Genomic DNA, 13615 nt, shown 5'->3' on the forward strand with positions numbered 1-13615 from the left:
TATATTCCGAATTCTTAAGTAAAACCTTTTGCCGTAACTCGAGGCTACATTTTATGCAACCCATAAAGATGATATATCACATCGGAGTGTAAAGTTACTGTCAAAATATTCATAAAATGGAAGAGAAATTGTAGCTTAAAGGCAGAAGCTGCATACTGGGAAGTAAATCCCCCGGGTCAAAAATAGAAAAAATGCTGATAGCTTATGACAGATGGCCAAGCGAAGAGGAGAATGATGAACTGAGTTCAGATGACTTACGGCAGTAGAACTGTATCATCTGTTGATATTCATTTCTAAGCTGTAAGTATTCGTCGGAAACTTTATGTTATATAAACATTTAGATATTCGATTTCTCTATTGTGTAATGATTCGATTTATCCGTCATCACAAAAACTAAAAGCTGACACTTTGTTCTTTCATAAAGTTTGGTTATTGAGTTGGAAAAAGTAATACTCCTTTTAAAAGAATTTTCTCAAAGCATAAAATATTCCTTGAAGAAATAAGAGAATTTCTCTTAGTTCGATTATTAAGAATGAATCGAATTCAAATTATGTAATATTTGTAATGTTTCAATTATTTCAAGAATATCTTTTATTGTGCTATTTGCTATTAAATTTGGATTATTTCAGCCAATCATATATGGTATTCTACTTATAAATATAAAAGGCATGGCAGCATATGCAACATTACTTTAAAAGGTAATTTAGTAAACAAACCGTAGACATGTTAAAAATATTTCTATTTCTTTATAAATGTATTCGATGTTAGAAGTCAAGATTCATTTTTGAAGGTATCAAATTGAAATGAAAGCTTTAGGAGAGGATTAAAAAAATGCAAAAACTCTTTGGGTAATTAAAGCATGACAAATGTAAAAAAATCATGGGAAAAATTATGCATTTATTATTACGAAAAGCAATGACAGTGGACTGATAATGGAATCTATATATTTGACTTAAATGTCAAGTGACAAATATAATTCTACATGCCCTCAAATACATAAAAGCACACTACTTCAGGCTGTCCAGTAACGTTGTATTATTTTTCCTCTTTCAAGATGTGCAACAATTCCAGAATTAAATTAGCGCAACTTATTAGTCATATATTTAGAAATAATCTTCATTATCCTTGTAATATCGAATTTCAGTAATATTGAAAGCTTCTTTTTGCTTTAAAGGGTTTTCTAATATAGTTTTCCTACTATAACTATTATAAACTATTAATAAACTAAAATAAACAAGCGTTGGTAAATTAAATTCATCTTAATAAACTAAACTATTTTAATGAAATATTGAAAATATAATTTAACTTGCATAAATTCTTGTTTTGGATCAAGTGTATGAAGTAAATGGCAAATCTAATGACTAAAATAAAGAAAATTGGAAATTGATTCGATGAAAAAACAGTCTGTGTCAATATCAGCCTTAAACCTTTGAATGAAGGATTAAGCTAATGAAATATAAAATAAAAAAATAAATTTTATATTTCGTTTTCTGAAATTAAAGTGCTAAATGGAAATTTATATCTTGTCAATTAGTAAGAAAGCTAATTGTTTAATACGTTTATTACTAAAGAAAATTTAAAAATATATGGTATATAAACACCCTTTAATCTATGCATTTTTTATAATATTAATTTTATCAACAACATTTTATTAAGAATTATTAAGAAATATTCTTAATAATTTATATTATTAAGAATACTTTTCTAATATTATTTTTTTTCCTTATCATTGACCTTCAAAGTTTTACGGACGTTTAACATTTCCATATATATTATGGTCAGAATCTTAACGGTTTCCAAAAACCTTTAATTAATTGAACCTTTAAAAAAATTACCATTTTTTCGTCATTCGTGAATCATACGTTATTGATGGCTTAAAATTGTCAGCAACAGAACTGTTTTAATGTTCTAAAAACTAGCTATCTCACTTCAAAACATCATTAAATGATGATGGCGTTCCATCCATCATCCACAGATGATGTTTTGACAGATACTTATCTTGATAGTTTTCGTTAGATTTGATTTTCTTACGACTTCCGTAAATGTTCTCTGAATAATAAGAAAGTGATGCAGATTTCAAATTAACTAAAATTACATGAAATGAATTTTGCTGCAATAGTCCATTTCTTTTTACATTCGTTTTTTCAATCTTTTTTTATAATAAATTTGTTCCTGTTCTAGAATGGCTTTTTTATTTAAATTCCATCCTTTTCTGATATGTAATATTTTTTTTTCAAGTGTGAGTTATTACAAAATTTGTTTCGTTTCACATCAAAAATTAACTGCATATATTTTATATATATATGTATATATATATATTAATTGTATATATGTTTATATTTGATACTATGTATAAAATTCGAATGAATTATTTGATTATTATTATGATTATGATTATTAATCATTGATTTGATTCTAACTTTAATATAATCTTTGATTATTTCAATTATTTTTACTTTCGAATCGACTCTTATTGATTTTTTTTTAATTTTTGAAATGAATAAAATCAAACGATGTGAGACTTCTCCTATTATTCATATAATGACTAATTTTCTTACTGCTATTGTATGTTCTGTTTCATAAAAAGCAGCATTTTCAATTAAATGTTGTATTGAAGAAAAAATTTAATGACTATTTTTCGTATTTTAGTAAAAAAATATTCAGTTATTGATTTTATTTATTAGATTAGATTAGTATGTAGCAAAAGTAACAAGACCTTGCTTATTTCATGAATAACAAAAAACTATCTGAATATATTTCTAAAATTGCACGCATATGTAGTTATCAGATAAAAAAAAACATGGGATAATATTACAATCATTCTTTTTCTTGTTTACTTTTATATGTTCCTTCCAAATTATTTCTTATGCCTCTAGTTTTTCCAAATTTAATAAAGGAAAAAAATCAAATTCAATATGTAGTTTCACAACTTTAAACATGTAAAAATTAGTAAGAAAGAACTGGCAATTTATTTTTATAATAAAAATAGGTCTTTCAAACATTGACCATTTTACGATAAACTATAATTTTTCCAACCGATTTTAGACGGTTTTTGTCTGGAGAACCTTACTACTATTAATACCTTTTATAATAATAAAGTATAATATTATACTATTATACCTTAACTGCTATTACTAATAGTTAAAATTCCTCAGTTTTCCAACAGAAGAAACTAGTATTTTATACAATTTTAAAATGTATAATTTTATGCTGCTCAACCTTTGGATTGAAAGTAAATAAATTTTAAAACGGCATGAATTTTTCCCCTGAGTAATTTTGTCTATGTTTTCTAGTTGTATAGTTTACTTGAAAAAGAAATTCATCAAGTAAACAAAATTAAGCAAAGGTGTTAACTTCTAGATTCTTTTGTATCTATGGTAAAACTAAATATATTGTCTGTTAGAATTTTCCATGTAAATATAAGTTAAACACTTAGCTTCTTAAAAAATATTCTGAAGTTCCTTTATTTTTATTAAAGTTCCTTAAAGTTATTCCGAAAGTTCCTTTTCGGAACATTATAGAATGTTCGAAAATTATTTAAAAATTAATAGAAATTAGTTAAATTGGTCAAAAAATGCAACTACAAATAAATAACTACTGCATTAGAAGTTCTTATTCATGATTTCTATTAAGATGGCAAAATAACTTCTATAAAAAACTATCTAAGTAACAAAATAATTGTTAATTTATAACTCTTGTTAAAGGTAAATGGTTCTTTTTTATTTATTTTGTTATATATTATTTAGAATGAAAATGGTACAATGCTTAGAGTGACAAGTTATTATATATTTTACACAATTCTCTTGTATAAAATCCGTTTCAATGAAAAATTGATGGCAACTTAAGTAATAAAAATCAAGAAATCTTCTTCTTAGATACCACAATGATAAAAAACAATTATAATGGAGATACCAGTTTGAATGACAGTTTCATTTTTATGATATTTTTAGAAAAAAAAATGGCATCTTTTATTCCCTTTTGAAACACAGATACGTACCAGATGTTGAAAATATAATCCTTATCCCCGGTCTTTAAGAAAAAAGAAAAATAAATGCTCTAAGGAAATTTCCTAGAAAGTTTATTTTAAAACTAATCGTATTTCATGCTCATTTTTATGCAGATTTCTTTAAACTCTACTGTAAAGTAAGAACAAAAGTCGCTTCAGAAGTTTTGAAAGTACCGTTTATTTCTGAAGGAATTATAATAATGTGGTTCTTTAAAAATAAAAATGCAATTTTCATTATTTATCTGGTTCTAAATTTATGAACTAATAATTTGTTTTTGGATTAACAACTTGGAAGTAATAAAGATGTAAAATATACGGATGTGACATGTTTGTGCATAAGTTTTATCTCAAAATAATGTCCTTATGTAAGTAATAAAACATTGTTTAAATGAGATTCACATCTTGAATTTTAAAACACAAAGGCCATTAAGTAAAAAGTGATGATAAAACCATATCAATGATGTTTTACATTTTTGTATTTAACTGCTGAGAGTAAGTTATTTTTTATGTTGAATTTTATTTTATTTTTATATATTTTGATGGAAAATCATTTTCAGTATCGTTTGATGTTCAGTTGATATTTATATATTCTTCAAATCGATATCTAATTTTTTTTTAATTTTTAATATTTCCAAATCATATTTTTCTAGTACAATATATTTTTCGATTTTGAAGATTTAATTTAATAAAAAATGTTTGAATTGATTTCATTCAATTGGGATTATAAATGAATTTCTGTAACGGCAATCTTGTTTAATTGTTAACCGATATAATGATTATTTTCAATGAAATAATTCAATTTCAGAGAATTAATCCAGATATTAGGCAATTCTTTCATTCATGGTTAGAAAGACGTGGGATAATCATAATAACAGAATAATAGCAACAAATCTGAAAAAACAAACGATATCATTAAAAAAATGTTGAATTTTTTAAGGAAAAAACTTGAAATCAATGGATGATTTTAAATTTTTAAGAGGTGAAATAGATTTGACTCATAACATGATTAAATTTTAACTTCATCCCACTATCTTGATTGTATTTTATATAGCAATCTATGTAATACAATTACCTTTTCTTTACATAATTTACCGAAAGAATTCCTCTCTAAAAATATCATCACATGAAAAAAATCTAGTGTTTTAAAATATACTAAAGCTCTTGTTTATTAGTTGAACTTAATTATTTTCAGCCAGTCCCAAAAGTCAATAAAAAATAGTCACGGTCTTGATACTGTTGAAAGTAGCTAAGTGAAAGACAAATGATGTTAGAAAATTATATTTAAAACTAATCTTGGAAATTTTATTAACACTCAGGAAAAATTTCAAGTAGATGAAATTGTTATCCCGGAAAATCTAATTTTTTAAAAAAATTACAGTGATTTGTAGATTTTTTTTGTTTTGTTTTTTGTTTCATGATGTATTTCAGAGATACTGAGGGAAATTTTTCAAACTTTAATTTGTTCAGAATTTAACTAGAATGCTGATTGAAACTTCTTAGTGAACATCTGCTACTCAAGAAATAAATACATGCGAATATATGATAATCAAGGTAGCTCAAAATCAAGCAATCGATTCATTCATTGATGTGAGATTAATCATCATCTACTTTACGATTTTTATTTACAATTAAGAAATCTCAAAAGTATGCCAAAGTCTTTAATCCGGAAACAACTTAAAAACGCTATCGTGTCAAAAAAAATCCTCAGAAATTTCATACCTGTTTTACTTTAGCCTCAATGTACTAAATTTTTCACTTCCACGATCAATGGAGAAATAAACTGTCCATAATGAAGTACCCTCCCTCCTAATGTCGGATCTTAGCAGTCGGGTTCAATATCTCACTTAAAATGAGCGAAGAAAAAATTGCTTCTGGCAGTGACATATCATGTAATTCTTCCTCAAATAAATACTACTGAAACGTTTGAAGATCTGAAATAAATTTCTAAAGTAAAACCTATTGCATTTTTTTGAAAAGTATACCTATATCTAGTATTCTTTTTCATGTAAAAGAACGAACTCACTAAGATAATTATTTTTCTCATTTTAGGATACCGGCAAGTTTTGCCATTACTTAATATAAACCAAATCATACTGAAATTAAAGTAAGAAACGAACACATTTGATCTGCCTTCAGAGTTTATAGCATATAGTTCACATTTATCACACTTTTATGATTGTTCTATCAATGTTCCTAACATTCCTCTAACATACTATTTTTCAAATATGTAAGGGTGGCAGAAATTAATAAAACAGAAATATCGAAAATGCTTTCGAGAATTTATGTTATTTTTTATTCTTAATGAGCCAGTTTTTTTAAAGTCTTTTGTCAATTTATTATAAACTCATCTATACTTGAAAAAAACTATGTAATACCGTATCATTCAGTTTAATCAGGTAATGAGTGGGCTAATAAAATTAAATAAATCAGAAAATGAAGAACAAAAAAGATCACTTTTCCTACTCTACAGAACTTGAAAAAGTTTTTATCTTGAAGTGCGCTTTTCTTGAAGTTTAGTATTCAACCATGCTGTTTTTAAGGAATAACAAAACTGCTCATTTGATATTGCATTTTAATAAAGTAGAATTTCACTTTTGATTAATTTTAATTAAAAAAATTTGGTTATTTTATGTGCTTCATTCCCTTCTCTCGCTTATCAAGATTTATGGAAAGGCGAGTGTAAATAACAAAGCACAAAACTAAGTTTAAAAAATAAATATGTAAAGATGCTACTTTCGTTTATATTTAGAAAACATTTAATAGTACGGCATTCATGATTCAATATTTTTTTATCAGAAATCTTTCAATCTATATTCAAATTTCAGGCACAAGAATAAACTTTTACAATGGAAGAATATTTGAAATGTCTCTATTACCATCTCAGGGTGGTAGTCGTAGATGAAATATATTTTGGACAGGACCTATCACATTTCACGAAATGAGGAACTGGACGAATGCACTTATTTACGAAGCGTGTGCATAGAAGAAATGTGTGCACTTTTTCCTTAGATAGATTCTTTTCACAAGCTGTTCGGTGGAACAAAAGTTCTTCATTATTTCTTTTGCGTAGCGGTAGAAATCCTTACTTTTGGAAGGTATCCTCTTACGGAGATAGTTAAACTTTTTTTGTTGCATACCCTTAGCATAATAAAGGCTGGAAAAGAAATAATGCCAAATTTTTGATGAAATTAGATATCGCGAAAAATTAAATGAATTATTCTTTCTATTCTAATCCTTGAAAACAACTGGGTGTGCTCCATTTATTTAGTGCATATTCTGTATGTATATTAGTGAATGTCTTCTTCTATGTGCAAATAAAATGTAGCATTGAAAATTAAAATGGTAAAATAATGTACCTCGGTATATGATAGAAGCAAATTGGAAATAACGTGAAACTTAAAAGCAGCTCAGACAGTTTTCCGATTCCTTCTTCGCCCTCAGAACTTCACTCTACTCTATCATCCGCTCGATGTGTCATTCTTCCGACAATTTGAACATAACAGGCTTATATGCTGCAGGAATCGGAGATGAGAATTAACCTTGGAACAATTCCAAGAGACAGATTTCCAATCTAACTGAGACGATTGCTTATAAGAATAGAAGAAAATGTTCCAGAAACTATCGAAATCGGATTTGAAAAGGCAGAAATCGTTTCATTATATCGGATGAAAGTATTGGACTATATTTAATGATATCTGACTGTTATCTGTCGCACTAACAGGGCAGATTCGTTTGCGCAACTAATAAAAAAACTTAATTTTCTAGTAAATATTAATAGGATTATTAAACAGAAATTTTGAAAACCTATGAAACAGTATCTACATAACAGACTCTGAATTTTTTTTTTTCATTTCAAATCAAATATTACTAAATAAGAGAAAATATGTAATGTAAAAATCCTGAGATAAAGCTGGGAATTTTTTCTGAAATATTCATTTTTCTGCTTTGATCAAAATATTCTAAATATGAATTTAAAATGATAAGCTTATCCCCCATATTAACTTTGTTTTTTTAGAAATATATTCAAAACAAATGAACTCATTAAATGGGTCTTTTTTTTCAATTTATTGTATTATATGATAATATATATAAACTCTGATGTGTCATTTTATCTGTCAATTTAGGGCATTAACTTAATTGATTGACTTCAATAAATATCCCCTGAAACTGATTTTATTTGAATTACAATTTTAGATTATCTAAAATTGTAGATCAAATAAAACCACTCCATTTATCATCATCCTAAACTGTACCTTTATTCGAGTTTGGATTTTCCAAAATCATTTTGGTCAGTTCTTAAAAACGTCTCTATACAGTAAATTCACAAATTGTGAGATTATTTTCTTTCCAAATTTATAAACTTTTGTTGAAAAAGAAGAAAATTAATGAACAGCATGATTTCTGACTTTTTTCAATTGATTGATCAGCAAACTGTTTAATTATTTTACCTCAGTCCAATCGAGGAAATAAGTAATACATTGGAAAATGTACAAATAACGTGATTACTTTAAAATATTCCAGGTATTTAATCCCATTGCTGATATAGAACATTTAATATTTTTCTAGTACAGCTGCAAGAAAGAGTTTATAATAAACTAATCGCCTTCGGCAACCACCTTAGTTTCCTAAGAAATGGCTCGAATTTTTAAATTTTATTCAGAAATACTGAAAAATATCACCTAACTTGAAATTTATGTATTTTTTACTGTATGCGTAAGATTCAGTAGTATAAAAGTAAGTCTCATGGGTAAAAGCGCATGCAGGCAACATAAGTAATGAAAAAGCAGACCAACTAGCGAAGGACGCCACACGAAATGGACAATTTTATATGCAAGCAAAGATTCCTGAACCAAATATAAATGACCTCCTCCGGAAAGCATGCTAGAGGAATGGTAATGGTATTGGGGTAATGGTGATACAGACAGAAAAGTTTTTTTATATCCTGCCTTCAATTAACTTTCATCCCACTCACTGGATCAGAGAAGATATTGTTTTCTTCTCAGAACAAGACCTTTTTCCTGCCTACCTCAAAAGCTTCAATCTGTCGGCGAGTGAGCAGTGCAGTTGTGGTGGGATTGGCACGGCACTTCATTATGCTACGGAATGCATCCTCACAATCTCTTGGCATGTGAAAAAACCATCACCAAGCCATGAACCAAAATGGCTGGAAAGAGTGGCCAGCAGCTTCCCCTCCAGGCAAAAAGAACCATAGGATAATTAAATTTATCATTGAAAATAGAGATCTTTTCTTGCCTTCCTAGATCTCAACATCAAGTGTCATACTCACAAAGCCTAAGGGGGGGGGAAGCACCACAGTTTCTTCACAAACATTTGCATTCATAAATTTCAATCAAACAGAGTTTCTTTTTGTTACCATTAACCAAATTATTTTTCCATTTGATTTTTATAACTGTATCCTCATCTATTTTGTCATGATAACAAGTGAGCACAGGATTCAAGTGTTTTTTCATACATTTTATCTTTTGGCATATTATTATTCCAAATAATTTTTAAAAAATGAAAATCTTTGTAAACGCTTTCATTTTGTTATCTTTTCTTATATTTTTGTAAATTATGTGCATATGTCGTTATTTTTTTTCTATTGTGAATATTCGGTTTTTAATCAAATTCCCTTAACATGCCCATCAAACCGTTCCGTGAACAGAACGGTTACGGATACGGAGCTATGAGATTGCATTCTGTCATGTATGCATAAGAAATATTTTTAAATAAACATTTAATAATATTTTAATATAATAATCAAAAATTTAATATTTTTAAATAAAATATTTTAATATTGATTGCAATTAGATAAATGTCGCAACATGGCAGAATTCAGCTGTAAAAACTTTACAGGTTAAAACAATTTCAAAACATATATTGCATTACATAAATAATTTTAATAATTAAATGTATTGCTTTAATGCATTTAATTTGATACCTTGAAGTAACAAAACTGCTTGAAAATAAAAAGATGAAAACTAAATCATATGAAAAATACTGAGGAAAGAAAGGGTCATTTCCTTTTTTTCTTTTTTTTGGATTTTAAAGTGCCGTAAAAATCATTGAACCATGAAGCCAAATTATCGCCAACAGAAGAAGGAAGTATTGTTATTTTTTTTTAATTAATCAAAATATTATTTGAGTGTTCAAAAAATTCGTTTCTAGAAAAACACGTCCATTGTTTAAAGAAAATTTATACAAGTTTGGCAACTCTAGATCAGGGGTGGCGAACTTTTATGGATCAATGTCCCATTTTTCTAAAGAAATATTTAATGAGGTACAGACGTGCCGCCAAATAATCTTGATTTGTGATTATGGAGAAAATAATAAAACTAAATACAAAAAACTCAAAACTAATTATTTACTACGAAAAAATATATTTTGCACTGTATAACAGTAAAGTTTTTAGTTATACGTGCAATTCAAACTAAAGTAAGATTAGTGTGACTTATAGTGTTGCAGATTAGATGAAAAATAACTTTTATTAGAATTGTAAGATATTACTTTTAGCAGAATGCGTGCTGAATTGGAGTCATCTGCCGAACGGTTTCAAAACGAGTCTTTAATGTTATTCATCTCTGAAAATAATGACTCACAGACAAAGGTAGACGACAGTATCGTTAAAATAGTATGAGCCAGCTTCTTCAAATAGTTAAATGTGTTTGGAATCGAATTCCATGTTTCCAAAATTTCGTTGGGGGCATTTTTACTTATATTGCTTATTAATCTTTCTGCTTCAATCAATTCCAACGTTTTCCTTGTTTCAATACATTTTTGATTCCATATTGAAAACTAGACTGGAAATCAATCAGCTACATTTCAAATTCTTCAATTTCCAACCAATCGAACTGGGAAAAGTTCAGTTTATCAAATGAAGTCTCATCACGATACATAAGAAACTTGAGCGTTTCCGATCATTCTTTGAACTGAAAAAAATCTCGCTGAAAATTTCTTGATTGAAGAATCATTTACAGAAATAAATTATTCAATAACTTTTTCTTCTGATTTCTCATGTACATCTAAATCTTTGATATTTTATTTCAAGTTTGGGAAGTATTTGTAGTTTCTTGTAATAATATCGTTTCTGAAAAGATGCAGTTTAGCGTCAAAAGCGCGAATGAGATCCATCATGACGGTAATTGTTTTATATGTATCTTGAAGTACTTTTATATGTACCTTTTACATGTACCTTATGTTCCATTCATTGAAATGTTGGCACATGTTTGCAAAAAAACATCCATTTTGAAAGCCACATAACATCAACAATTGTGGGTATTTGCCCATTATTTTGCTGAAAGAGTCTGATTTCTTCCAAGCAATCAACAAATCTTTGAAATACGTTTTTACGGCTCAACCAGTGAACATTATTATAACATTAAGCCATTATACACCGAATTGAATTCACCCAGCAAAGCATTAAACTTTCTCTTATTAAAAGCCTGTGACGATTTGAAATTGACTATTTTTGTGACCATAATGTAACACCATTACATTATCAAGAGATATTAAACCATTCTTAGTACACAATGGTAAGGAATGGGAATATGAGCACCGCGACCACTCACACGCGTTCGTTCGTAATACTTCACAGTAAATTGTGTTATTTTGAACTAAAATGCAAATCGTTTGGGTCGGCGGCGTGCCCAAAATATTGCGTCGCGTGCCATCAATGACACGCGTGCCACTGGTTCGCCATCCCTGTTCTGGATCAAACGGTCTGCCCCGACAAGCCATATTACGCAGATGGCTAAGCTTTTACTTTTAGATATTTCTCTTTTACTTTTAATAGAGTTGCTGGTGTGAATATTCTAAAGGTAAACTCTCATTTCCTATACATGGTAGTCTGTTTCAAAATAGAAATAGAAAGCTGCTGATAAAAAAAAACGATCAAAATGAGCATTTCAACCGCATTGGATAAAAACAATGTTTTAAAAAGTCGATATTGTATCATTATAATACAATTTACTAAAAATTTCGTTCTCGAAAATTCGAGATCACTTTTATATTAAAATGGCAATTTAGTACAATTGTTTTTCATATTTTTTTTCAAAAAGAATGTATTTTTAAATACATAGATTCAAATTAAATTTTAAAAGAATTTATCACATCAGTTCAATTCGGAAAAAAAATATCATTTTGCCATGAATTACAATTTTTAAATGACTCAAAAGCATCTCTTTTTTATCTACCTTTTTCTGAACAACTTCTGCATCAGATTTGTAGTTTACGCAAATAAATTATAGACCCCTTTGTATTCCATGCATTTTATATTTTCATTTTGGAAATGAAGCATGGAACTCATTCATTACTTCAGAATTCCGGGCCGCAGTGATCTGTTTGGAAAGCCTTGGTTTCAGAACTGGAGAGTTCATGATTTGAAACCCTATTTCCCTTCCCCCTGCAAATAGGAAAGAGGGTGCCAACTCAGGCGCTATTCTCGTCATCTACCCGCTGTCCAAAATGACTTGATCTGTTTCAAAATAACTCTACCATTGCTTCATAACAAGATGTTACTGTAATACGTCTTCACAATTGCTGTACGCTTCTCTTTAAGCAAGAGCTAGAGAAACGTGTCTTCTGTTTTCAGAATCTATAAATCTGATACAAATCCTCCTCTTCAAACTTTTTTTCCTTTGTTTTCTTTTTTGGATTTATTTTTCTTAAACATTTCCTTTCTTCTTATTATTTCATGTCGTTTTCATTTCTTATGAACTATAAACGTTTTCTATTGTTTATTTTTTTTATTTGATTGAATCATTTTTAGATTGTCTCAGAACTACCCTCTGGCTCCCATATGTAATTTTATTTTCAAACGCTAACAAAATCTGAAATTATCCTTCTACTTGTTAATTAAGAAAAGAAAAAATAAAACTATATGCAGTTGTTATTTCAACTTTATATATTATTATTATTATTTTGGATTTAGAAGCATCGTATGTGAGAATAATTTCTGTCTTGTTTTAGGAATATATTTTGATTTTCATGCCTTTAGCACCGTAGAATTAGCATCTCCTCTGTTCTATGCATATCACAGACCATGTAGCAAATCGGGAATTAATTATCAATAAAGCATTCCACTATTTTGAACAAAAGAAATATTGTTCTTAGTTGGTGGGTAATTATATATTCCTTGAATTAATCTTTTCTTAATCCATCTGTTTTCACACTACTAATGAGAGAAAATACATTTTTACTATATACTCCGATATCTTAAAAAATAATTTGATGTCTCGTTACAAGTTTTATTTTATATTTTCGTGCAATAATAAGAGAGTTTATGAAACTTTATCATTAAAATTTGTTTTTATAAGTAAGTGGGAATAGTAATTAAGATAATGTGTCCGTAAGGAAGGAAGGATTACTAATCTGAGCAGGGAATTAATGATTCCTGTTGGGCACACAAAGATGGCAATTAAAAGTAAATGAATGCAAAACAAGCAATTGGAATTCTAACTAATAAAAAAGAGGGAAATATGTATATATTTTCAGCAATATAAAGCAGTTTTTGGAAAAATATTAGGAACTATAAGACAATCTTATTTTTCAAGGATAATATTAACATTTTCCCCTTCAACATATTGTTTTCACAATTTCAATACACATATT

This window comes from Argiope bruennichi, chromosome 8, assembly GCF_947563725.1.
Source record: "Argiope bruennichi chromosome 8, qqArgBrue1.1, whole genome shotgun sequence".
In the NCBI taxonomy this organism is placed as follows: Eukaryota; Metazoa; Arthropoda; class Arachnida; order Araneae; family Araneidae; genus Argiope; species Argiope bruennichi.